The 12,479-nt window shown below is 48.4% G+C and overlaps 1 long non-coding RNA gene across 1 annotated transcript; it reads right to left on the bottom strand.

The window, feature by feature from the left end:
• Positions 1–3,657: 3,657 nt before the first annotated feature.
• LOC132085928 (uncharacterized) lies at positions 3,658–10,214 on the bottom strand. The gene is made up of 4 exons (XR_009420315.1): positions 9,983–10,214; positions 7,132–7,172; positions 4,023–4,157; positions 3,658–3,744 (listed from the first exon to the last, which is right to left on the bottom strand). It is a non-coding gene; the product is annotated as an uncharacterized LOC132085928 (long non-coding RNA).
• Between the last annotated feature and the right edge of the window lie 2,265 nt (positions 10,215–12,479).

The following is a 12,479-nucleotide window of genomic DNA, read 5'->3' on the forward strand; positions in this document are numbered from 1 at the left end:
CCGCTGCCCTCCGTGCCTTCCTTCTGGCAGCTGAGGAGGACAAAGTCCCAAATGTGTTCTGTGGGCTGGCACCAGTCTGTGCTTCTTGTGCCTTTTCAGCACAGCTCTGCCCAAAGCTCCAGCCACAGCTCACACCAGAGGGGAAAGCCCTCGAGTGCAGCAGAGCCTGCAGGGGATGTTGACATTTACCTCTCCTCCTGTGGCACTGTCGAGTGCTCTGTAAACATCTCCAAAAGTCCTAGAAACAAAACAGAAGCAGAGAAAGGAGAAGCTGTTTAGATCTTGCAGTGAAAGCCAGCCCACACAGGAGATCTCTGCTGGAAGTGTCAAAACCTGCAGGATGCAGGAGGGCTCTGCCAGAAGGGACATGATGCATTTTCCTCTCAACTGCATGGGCACTGGGCCTGTTCCTGAAGCACTGGGGTTCAATTTCTAAAGGGAGTTTAGTCTTTCCTCTTGGGTTTCACTGTCTAAACAGTGTGGTTCCTATCCTGACCACAGAGTGTTTCCCTCTTAAAACCAGGGGAAAGAATTGTTCCTGGGAACTGTTATCTCACAGCTTTGATAGGGCATAGGTTGCTCTTTCAGGCAAGCAAGTTTCTTCTCTTTTCATTAGTGTGCCAGTATGATTTTGAGACATATAAAAAGTGCTAAAGAAATTAATACAGAGCTGTCCCACACTTGAGAGACAAGGAGACCTTCCAGGTCCTGTTCCTAGATGCAGGCAAGACCTCGGTAGCAAGGCATCTCTGACAATGCCTTCTGAGCCCACTCACAAATTCTGAGCAGCATTGAGAGATGGGACAATCTATCCCCTGTGTGTGATCATCTTTGCAGCTGGCCTGACTTCACGCTGGATAGACATTCCACCCCAAAAACACCTGGCCCACGGTTGTGCAGGAGTAACTGCTGTTGGACTCACCCGCTGCCAATAAAATTCAGATGCGTGTATTTCATCAGGGGATTTTCAGTGGTGTTTACCATTCTCCCTGAAGGAAATAAAATGCAAGATGCTGACTTTAAGGCAGAGATCCCAGCTTCCAGGAGATACAAAAGGCAGCCCCAGCACCTGGAGCTCTGAGCCCTTTGTGGTCGGCTGGGTAACAACGACCACAACCAGGCAGACAGCCCTGCAGCACAGGTGGCCAGCACAGAGACTGATTTGTACAGTCCTTTGAAGAGTTCTCTTGACAGGAAACAAAGCACAGGGACATACAATCCCAGGAGAGGAGGACATCTTCCCCACCTTCCAGCAGTTTGCCAAAGGAATGCCTTCCCATTTGTAAACCAGAGCAGCTCAAGCTGTAACCGATCCTGACGGGGCTTTCAGCATCAGGACCCTGACCTGTTTATGAGCAGGCTGAGCTCAAAGATTCCCCTCTCCCAGCTAAGGAAGGCTCCAGCCTCTGCAGTCCCTCCAGCCCTCAGGGACAGGGCAGCGACCACAACAAGGCTGGCAAGGCCCAAGCGTGAGCACTGACAGGCACTGATGGGAAGAAGCCAGAGTAAGCCTGAGCCCCAGACAAGCTGTTGCCCCCATTCAGGACACAACAGGATGGGCTTTGAGATCAGCCACACCGAGGCACAGATCAGTGCCCTTTTTGTCCCAACAGGTGATGGCAGACACAGAATCCACTGGGCTCTGGTCTCAGCCCCACCAGGTCTCTTATCTGAGAGCACAGCACTGGCAGCTGTTCAGGGCAAGAAGCAGATTCATTGGGTTGTGCTGCACAATCACAAAGGGCTTGATGTGTTTTCCTAGAGACTGATCTGAGCAGGGCCTGGGCCAATGGGTAGGATTCTAACAGTCATGGGAAAGAGTGGGAATCAGGTATGGAAAAGTGCCATGGATCTGAGGGATATACCATGGCTGGGCTGGAGGCTCTCTCCTGAGAAATGCCTGCAGTACAGTTTTATCTGATCACACCACTTGGATGTGTCTCCTGGACACATCTTGATAAGCATAAAACTAGAAGATTAAATAAAGTTTGTTATCAAAGTCTCTGTTTTTTCTTTGGGGGCACATGGAAAATACCTTGTGCTCTCTATTTGTCCTGTAACCTGATGTTCTTTCAAAGTAGTTCTTATTGACAAAAAGATAGCATTCTCTTCTTGACAAAAATATAGCATTCTCATGAAAATAAACTGCAGATGTAGTAGTGGTAACAGGAACAGTCATAAAAATGACATCAGTAAAACGTGGGGTAGAAGGGCTCCTTCACGATGGAGAAAAACACAACAAAAAACCCCCACCAAAAATGAACAACAGGAAAGCAATCCCACCCCACCCCCCCCCCAAAAAAAATCCCCAACTAAAAAGACAAAACTCCAAAGTCAGTCCATTTCTGTGAAGTTTTTTTGCTGTGATGACTGGTTGCAAGTCAGGAGTCTAAGGAGAATTTAGGAAGCTAAAAATTCTGTTCAGTTTGGCCACTAGCACACAGGACTTGCCTAGATCATTTGCTAGGTCACAGCCTTCTGCTGATCCAAGAACAATCCCTGCTTCAGCCTTTAGCAGAGAGGGAAGCTCAGGCAAACCCAAGCCAGTGCCAGGTGCCCTCAGAGGCAGCAGGAACACCCAGAGCTCTCTCGCTGCCTCGGAGCACAGCACTGCCTCTGGGGAGTCCTAAATGGCCCTGTGACACCGAGCTCAGGAGGAGCATTTGGTACAGCTCTGCTGACACCTGCACACAGCACACTGTCCCTCAGATAAGAAACACCCCAGACGTACCCAGCAGCTCCAGGTACTCCTCCTCAATCTCCTGTTCCCGGGATGTGCCCGAGCCTGAGTTCCCAGGTTTCACAGAAGGGCTTCCTCGAGGTGATGCTGCTGCGGCAGCAGGTTCAGAGCCCATGATGTGCTGGACCTGGAGCATTTCTGGTGGGCACTGTTCCTGTGCCTCACTCCTAACGTGGGGTTCTTCATTGCCACACATTCCCTGCAAGTCTTCGCAGGCTGCCCGGTGAGATGTCAACACTTGCACCTCAAGTCAAATAGAACAAAGCAGTCAGACACTACAGCTTGTCCCTGTCAGCCAGGAGTCATCGACTGTGAGGAAAGGCAAAGAACAGATTGACAGGGGATACAACAGCTTGTTTCAATCCTCCATCTGGGTCACCAAGTTCCACTGTAAAAACACCTCAAGAAAAAAGGAGAGCAGGAACAGGCCAGCAGGAATCAATTTGGATGACTGCTGGCCAAAAGGCCAAAGGACAAGTTTCACTGTCCAGGGCAGATGTTGAGATTCAGCACACCGGGAAATGTCCTTCAGAGTGACTGTGATACACACACTACAGCAGCATGGCACTCAGAGGCATGGCCCCACTCCCTGCTGCTCTGCACTGGAAAGGCAAGAAGGGCAGAAACCACCAGATTGGTGACTGCAGTGGCTGCATCCCTCTTTCACTCACTTGGTTTTGCAGAGACTGATGGAAGCGATTAAGTTTCTCTCTGATGATTTTCATTTCTTCCTCCAGCCGCTTATGCCTTGCCTTGATCATACTGTGAGCTGTCTGAAGCTCTGCATCCAGCTGTTCCTTCATGTTCTCTAACAAACAAAAGAGAGGACATTTCATGAGTGGAGTGGCTGCCACTCTTTCATTCACCTGGTTTTGTTGATCACCCCTCTGCTGGTGGAGATTCTCCTCTTGAATTCTTCCCATGTCTTCCTTGTTCTTTCTCTTCACTGCCATGATGTCACTCTGAGCTTCGGGCAGCTCTTCTTGTGGCTCTGCCTTGATGTTCTGTACACACAAAAGCAGAGCAAGGGACTGAGAGCTGCCATCAGGCTCAGCTTTTTTCCTCTTGCAGCCTCCAAATCACATTTATTCAGCCCCTTCTTTCTGCTTCCCTCCCCACATCTGCCTCCATTGCAAACCTCCTGTCCCAGGGCTGATCTCTGCAGATTGCAAGGCTCTGTGCCTCCATTGCCTGTGGCACTCCTGGCCTCCTCAGTCCCAAGAGCTCTGGTTTATGCCCCTCTCCCTGCCCTTCCCTCTGTGCCCTGGCCAGTCAGGCTTACCTGGCCATTCTCCTGTGGCTCTTCCACCTGCTGCCTGAGCTGCTTTTCCTGCCCTCGGGCAGGGAACAGCTCTCCCTGAGTCTGGCATGGCAGCTCAGATGAGGCAGTGTGCTCCTGCTCTTTCTCTAGAAGCACCTGCACAGAAAGCAAGAGAAGATGGGTTTCAACTTCCCATACGCCCATTGTGGGCCAAGACTCACAGACTGCTGGGCTCACACGTTCCCAAAGCACTGTGCTGCTGCTCTCCTGGGTCGTTCTCTGCCCGAGGGGAGGCACAGATTCCAAAGTGACCCTGGCCCTACAATCAGGGGCCATCTGGGACTGAAGCTCCAGCAGCCTCTCAGGCAGCTGACAGGGAAGGGGTGGCATTTCTCAAGGGTCTGGTGAGGGCCTCCCTCTGCTTCTGCCATGTCCTGCTTGTCTTTCAGTAGTGACTGACTCCCCGCCCTGTCCCACAGCTCCATCCTGGCTCTGCAGGGGCTTCCTGGGTGAGCTCACTCCTTGTGAGAGACACTTCTGGAGTTCACCTTCTCTTCAGGCCTGCACCAGCATTCCTCCTTCCTGACATTCACACTCTTGTTAGAAAACCAGGTCATTCAGGAGATAAGGATGCATGCAAAGATCTCTGATGGAAGTCAGAGAACCTCTATGGCCACCTCAGTATATGGAGGAGGACCAAGGTGTTTCTTCTCCCTCTTTTGTCAACAGAGAATTCTGACCAGCAGTAACAGAGTTTCTCATAAGGCCCCATTAACGAATGCACTTACACAGCCCTGGGGATGCCAGTGAAGGAAACCATGTGTCATGTATGGCATGGCATGTATGACCAGAGTCACCAGACCCCAGCTACATCATGGGATAGTTCTACTCCCTTAAGACATGCAAAAATTTAAAGGACAAATGAAGGCTTCAGGTCAGAAAAGGCTGGAGTAGGAAAACATGAGGGGAACAAACAACCATCTCTGGAGGGGGAAACATCTCTGCCTGCTCAGCATCAGTCAATGGAACTTATCTCTACTTCTCTCCTGAAGGGATGCCTTTAGGTGAGCTTTGCATCTCCCACTGCTTTGGAGCAGAGCCAGGAAGATTAAAATAGATAGATAGACAGATCTCACTTTTATCATCTCTCTTTACTGTGCTCTAGTATTTACATTCTTTGAATGGAGAGAGATATAATTCTCTCTCCTAGGTTTTTTTTAAGGGAAGGTAGTGAGAAACTCATAGAAGGAGAGAAAACAATTATTATCTCTCCTTGCTGTTCTTGTTTTTTAGTACATGAAGAATGTGTTATAGTGATTGTTTACTGAAAGTGATTTGTTAACTGGATTTTAGTGATAGTTGTTTAGACTGATTAGATAATTAGATAAAAGGCTGTGTGGAGACAGTCACGAGTTTTTCTTTCGTATGTTTTTAGTATAATATCTCTTTAGTATAGTTTTAATATAATACTAGTGTATTATATTAATTAATTAATATTATAGCTTAATAAAGCATTTGTTTAAACTTCTAAATCATAGAGTGAAAGCACATTTTTCGCCACGTGGGGGTCACCCTGAATCAGTCCTGTCCTTTCTGTCGCTACACACATCAGCACTCAGCAGCAGTGCCCCAACCAGCAGCCATCCTGAACTTGCTCTCCTGTTGCTTCAGTAACCCACACTCTTGGGGAATCTGGAGCATGTAGGTCCTTATGGAATGCAATCAGACCCAGAGCATTGCACTGGGAACGGCTCTCTTTGTGCATCTGTGCTCGGGCAAGTTCTTCGCTTGGACTCGCCCACACTGATGGTGCTAAAGTGGCTGGAATCAGAAATGCAGCCCAGCCCCTCCCAGCTCCTCTAATCTCTGAGCACCAGCTGAAATGCAAGGGCATTGATTTCCTACTCAGTTCCCAAACACAACACACACTGATTCCCTGGGCAGCCAAAAGACACAGGAGCCGTTTACTTGAAAAGGATGGGCAAGCCCTACTGGCTGGTCTGGCACCAGAACAGCTCGTTCTGCACCAACATCCCTGCCCCAAACTATGTGTTCTTGTGCAAAAATACTGCATTGTCCAGAACTGCCCCCTTGAAAACTAAAATTCTAGAAGAATTTCTGCCAGTGCTGTAAAAGGGTAGGAAAGACTGAGAAAAAAGCTCCCTTGCTCCCTGGAGAAGGAGAAATTGCACAAGGCTTCTCCTTCTAGCAAACAAACAAATCAACAAAATATGAAAGTGTAACCCACACCAGTGTCTAAAGCACTTGGATGCAGTGAAGGGATGTTTGGCAGGGAAACAGCCCTCGTGCTGAGCATTGGCTCTATGGATCCAAGGCAGGGATCTATGGAAGTCTGCCTGAAGGTCCCTCATGAGCCCCCATTGTCCAGGCTAAAGCTCCCTCAGCACCTCCTTCCTGGCCTTGTGCTGCACCCCTTGCCCAGCTCCCCTGTCCCTCTGTGCCCACGCTGCAGCCCCTCCATGACTTTCTGCTTCCCAGGGCCCACAGCTGCACACAGCACTCCAGCTGTGGCCGCAGCGCTGCCCAGCACAGGGCCACGCTCCCTGCCCTGCTCCTGCTGCCCCACTGCTGCTGGCACAGCCACCGTGCCCTTGGCCTTCTTGGCCCCCTGGCCCCACGCTGCCTCATCTCCAGCTGCTCACGGCCGCCAGCCCTGCGTCCTTTGGGCCCACGCAGCTCCCCAGCCACAAAGGTGCCCATTGCACTTCAGATACAGCAGGCACCATTGCAAGATGGCTTTCCTCTTCTACCACCTCATGTTCCAAGTGGATATCATAAAGTTTGATAGGAATAGGATTCTAAGTCACTCTGTTTAAATTAAAATGATCCAATTCAACTGTACAGGAAATTGCTCTTAATTAAATTTTCCCTATCTGCTGTCTGCAAGCATTGTTCTCTTTTCAAAACTAGGTTTTTAGTTCTTCAAACTCTGAGAAGCAAATTTAAAAATATCTATCTCTGCCTTTATTATTTTTGTTACAGGCATGAATATGGTTTTTCTTTCGGCCTTCCTAGCTGGCCCTCTACAGTCTACTGCTACTGGCCAAGCTCTCAGCTTGCTCTACAAGTCTTAAACACCAGGAACATGAAATGTTCCTTTCTCACTCACCTCAGGATCTTCAGCGCTGCTGAATACGCGCTTCAGGTGTCCTGTAGTGGGAAGGGAAAATGAACCAGATGCTGTCAGAAAACGTCCTGGGCTGCTGAATCCCACAGAACAAGTCAACCCAAACAGAGATGATTTCCCATTTCACAACATCCCTCCAAGAGACACATCTCATTCACACAGCCAGCAAGAGATCAGGACAATATTCTTGGTTGTGCATACACTTTGGTCTGTTTAGCCAATAAATGAATACAAATATGATCAAGCAAATGCAAAGTGTTTTTCTTTAACACTCAATGCTCCTGTTCTACCAAACACATAAGACAGCTTCTGAAATCTTCTCCTTCAGGTACTCTTTTTTTTTTCACTCAGTGTCATGCACTAATTCTGATTAACTTGCAGGAAACTGTTGCCCCGAAAAGCTTCCCCAAAATCCCCCAGAGGTGCTGCAGTTCTATTGTGGAAAAGCACAACAGCATTTCCTTTCAAAGGGAACAACTATTTTAGCACTCAGTAAAAGGTCAAGTTAGTCAAATCCTTTCATGACAAAATTTAAAAAGAAAGAAGCTTTCTCTGAATTCTGGGAACAACTGAAGAGTTTTTGGAAAGCCTTAAAGAAGGTCTGCCAGTCTACATTTTCAAAGGTGTCCTGCTTGTCCCAGCAACCTGAGGAAATGACAGACTCTGCTGCCACAGACTCTCCCGTGCAGGGAACGGAAGCCCTGCAGGTTCCCCTGCAAATGCTGCCCCTGTGGCTACAGACACCCCCTTTTAGCTGGACCTCTTGACAGGAGCTTTAGCAAACCACTGGCATCCTAATGCTCTTTCTCTTTCAAAATCAGAAACTCAGCCCCCAAGAAAGAGCAGGAAGACATACAAAAGCCAGGTCAGGATACACCCTAACCTAAGCAGAAGGGAAGCCTCTACTTACGTGCGAAATTCGTGAAATAATAAATGGAATAAGTAATGCCATATGCAGCAAAAGCTGCAGTGGCCAGATGGTTAATTATTGGCATTTCTGCAATTTTTCTAAAAGCTAAAAAAACAAGCCTCTTGTCAGTGGGCAGCTGCCTACTGACAGATGCTTTGACCAGGAAGGTTCTCCTGATGTGAGCAAGGCCTAGGGCTGCTCTGACACTCAGGCCTTCCGTGCACCAAGGCAACCTTCTGATGCCACTATGACGACGGGGCAACCATGCCCTGACATCACAAAGGGACAGCTCTGTGTTGGTCTGTGAGTTTATGCAAAGCAATAACCAACCTTCCCTACAGAAAACACAAAAGAGCATGGGAAATTCTCATCTGTCACAAAGCAGCAAAAATTCCCCTCATGGGCCAAACCCTGTTGTTCAGGGGATCCAAGAGGAACTCCAGGAGTGCCCCAAGCACCTACAGCCTGTACCCCAACTGAGCACTCAGATGGGAAACAAGCAAAGGAAACCAGACCAAGATAATGGCCCACAGCATTGCACGTGTGAGAAATGACTCTCACTTTTAAAATTTTAAAGGTTTAGTAAACCTTAACAAAGGACTGAATAAGGAAAAGTCGCATCATTGGGAGTCTCTGTGACTAGCAGCCATGTGCTCATCTACAAAAAGGATGCTCTGCCTTTTATACCCTCAGCCCCTCCAAAAGTTTTGTCAGTCAACTCTTTCTCGGCTGTCCATTGGTGGAGATTACTTTCCTGCATCCCGACTGGAGGACAGGTGTTGTTACACCCTGCCTGCTGGTCACAAGCCAGCCCTCCCCAAATGCCCTGACTACCCAGGCTGTTACAAGGGGGACGGGAAAGAGGACTATGGGAGGATATATTACAATATAATCACTACTCATTTGAACATCCACATAACATCTGCTTCTTAATTGTCAGACCCAACCATTGCATTACTTGTCCAGAACACTCAGAACCAGGAGAGAAGCCACTATTGGCATCACAGCTGAAATGCTTCCTAACAAATCTCCCCACATATTTGCACCTTTATTGGACATGCCCAGGGCTCCGGTGCGTGTACATCTCTGCCTCTCTTCCCCTTTGGCAGCAGTGGAACTGGCAGCATCTGCCCGCCAGCAGCAGCTGCTCCCAGCTGGGAACGCCGCTGGCGGTGCTGATTTCCAGAGGCTTCTGTGTGCCAGGGGAAGCCAAGGCAGGAGCGGGTTGAACGGCGCTGGCGCTGCTGCTGCTCTGTGCCAGAGAGCCCCGGCTGGGCAGGGCACGGTGCCCACTGCGCTGCGGGCTCCTTCTCCTGCCACAGCTGGGCACACCTGGCAGCAAGGCATGACAACCTGTGGGCAAGCCAAGGGGTTTCTGGGGCTGCACTGCTCTGCACACACCCAGGACACCTGCAGCACAGAATTTTAACCCTCAAACTGGTAAACCAAAGGAAAACAGCTGGAAAAGATTTCATTTTCACCATTCTTACCTGCTCAACAGAAGTCTTCAAAATGAACGTTACCAAGCAGGGCCCAATTCCTGCTGCCAGCTCAGGGTTAGAAGAGAGGCAATCCTTGATCTCAGCACTGGGTGTGTGGGGAATCACTTCCCTAACACGTGCACACCCAGCAATCTCACTCACTAGTTTGTATCCATGGATCTAAGACATATTCAATACTTTGCTGAAACTCACAGGCTAAATATTCCCCCAAATTATTTGATTTACTGATTGATACTTATTGACTTCTTGATACTTAAATCACTTCTCCGAATTTACTGACAAGAGAATAGGAGTGTCCTGTAGGTCCCTACTGGTCATTGTCCCAGGTTCAGGAGGAGACCCATGCAGAAAATAACCCAGGACAAAACTGGGCTTGCGAAGCAAATTCATTCTATTTGCTGCAGTAGCAAATAATACATACCAAGCCCTGGATTCCTAAAAATCTGCTGAGCGGGAGAAGGAGGTGGAGTGTGGTGCTCGGCAGCAGGGGCAGGTAGGCAGTGCACTTTCAGGACATCCACAGGAGCAAAACCACGTGCATCTCATCCTTCTCACCCTTCCAGCTCAGAACCAGGCCTGGGATCTCCTGCTCAGGAGTGGAATTTCCCAGTTACAGCATCAGCTCACACATGGCTGGTGTGTGAGATGAGGCCATGAATCCAGGATTTAAAAGAACTGGAAGAGTTAAAATTTTAGCAAGATTTAGTTAGGGGGAAAGAGTATAGCAAGAAGAGTAGAAATAATAAGGGATAATTAATTTTTATCAGATAAGGTAGTTAAGGCTAGGGTAATATATCACTTGCCTGTCTTTACTATGTTTAAAGAAGCGGGATGGGATGCGGATTTCTTTGTGACAAAGAAGAGGACCGTAGCCTGCACCTGGGCCCCAAAACTACAACTATAGCCAAGGGGTGTGAAAGCCTGCCAACAGATCATAAGGAAAGAGGTCAAATTGAGGAAGACGTCTTGGCCTTCATCAGAAGGAGACCATTCCCCACTTTAAAACCCACCAACCCATTTGAAGTAAAAGACTGCAGAAATGTGAAGGAACTTTGGACTCAATTAAAATACATTTTAATTCAAAGGAGGGTAAGCAGTGTTATCTAATGAATAAGTGTTAGGTTTTTTGGGATTTATATGAATGTGTAAGATATTTTAGATGAGTAGAGATGAGAGAGAGAGACAGTGATTCTTCACACATGTCTTTAGGAGACAACTCCTCCTGTGCCTGGCTGTAATAAACACACCACCTCCTACCTTTAACTGTGGGGAGTTCTATTCCACACCTCATTTGGTGACCGCAGCAGGAACGCTTCCCTGCTCCAGCGAGAACATCCGGGCTCTGGACGTCTCTGGGCTCTGGACGTCTCTGGGCGCTGCCAGGACATTCCTTTCCTGGAGGCACCTCCGCTCTCAGCTGCTCCTCGTGGGGGACAGACAAGACTGCTGGCACTGTGGAGAAAGGAACGTTTAACTCTGTGTAAAGTAACCCGTAAGGCGTATGCAGGGGAAGGGCTGTTCACAAGTCACACAGAGATGTCCTGTGCACAACATACGCCTGTGCAGTTTGGGCTTGGGTCTGGCTGACGGCAGAAAGGATTTGCTGTGTCAATAAGGACCTGCTAGCAATTCTGGGGGTGAATTGAGCAAATCCTGTTTTATTGCTGCTGTTTTTCCTGTGTGTTGTAATTGTGGTTGTATTTTCAGTGTGCGAATGTTTGAGGAAGATGATGTGGGTGGATGCTGATGTGGTGTATGGTGTGTGTTGTGTTGAGAAGAGTGAGCTCTCTGTCCCCTCATAAAGAGATATTCCCTTCCCGGTGAGCCTGTGTGTGTGGACTTTCTAGTTGCAGGGGTTGGTACTCCCTGTGACACCTGGTGCTTGGGTATACAGGGGGGTTGAGTGGTTTTTCTCCCACATTGTGGTCATTTGGGACTGCACGGTTGTGTTTGGGGAGATTTCAGGATTTTGTTTGCAACAAGTGCAGCAATTTATGCAGAAAACTACAGTGTGGTGATTTATTATGCTGAACTATGGCAGTTCCTTTCTACTGCCCCCCTCTCCGAGCATTGAAAGTCTCCTGCCACAAGAAGGACACTCTCTTGCCTCCCCTGGACATCCTCTTTCCTTTCCTGGACACTCCCTTTCTCTCCTGGAGCTGTTCTCCATTAAAGCTGTGGGACTTGGTCCTGGGAAGAGAGAGCGCCTCTCGTCTTTTGCTTTTGTCTTTGTCAGTGTCACTGGGCCCAGAGCTCACCAAACTGATCCCGCACAAGATGAAAACTGACAAATGGTCCCATATACACAGCTCAAAAATTGGACACATTTTTGATGGACTGGGGTGTTCGCCACATTTTGGAATTCCCTATTCCTACACAGGTCAGGCAATTGTTGAAAGGACGCACCACACTCTAAAACCATTCTACATCAAGAAAACGGGGAGTGGCCCAAGCAACACCCCAGATGAGGTTGAGCAAAGCTTTATATGTCTTTATGTTTTTAATAGCTCATTTGCAGGAACTAATCCTCCAATTTTTAGGCACTTTTCAAACAGCACACAGGAAAAATTGAAAGAAAATCCTTCAGTTTTGATCAGAAACCTTGAGTTAGGACAAACTGAAGGACCATTTTCACTAATCACTTGGGGCAAAGGGTATGCTTGTATTTGCACAGGTGCTGGACCTAAGTGGGTCCTGGTGAAGGATGTGAAACTGTCTCACACACAAGAGCACACCGACAATTCCACCAGCAGGGAAATGAGCACGCAGACGTGAGCCGCACGAGAAGCTACGGTGCATGCCAGGCGTTCCCGGTTCAACCTGTGAAAGCTACAATTCTGGAGTTTGATGTTGATTTTTGGACTGGGAAAATGGTTTGTATCATAGAGCTCTTTCAGCAAAAGGTGGTGTCCATTGTG

This window comes from Ammospiza nelsoni, chromosome 34 (genome assembly GCF_027579445.1).
Source record: "Ammospiza nelsoni isolate bAmmNel1 chromosome 34, bAmmNel1.pri, whole genome shotgun sequence".
Taxonomy (NCBI): Eukaryota; Metazoa; Chordata; class Aves; order Passeriformes; family Passerellidae; genus Ammospiza; species Ammospiza nelsoni.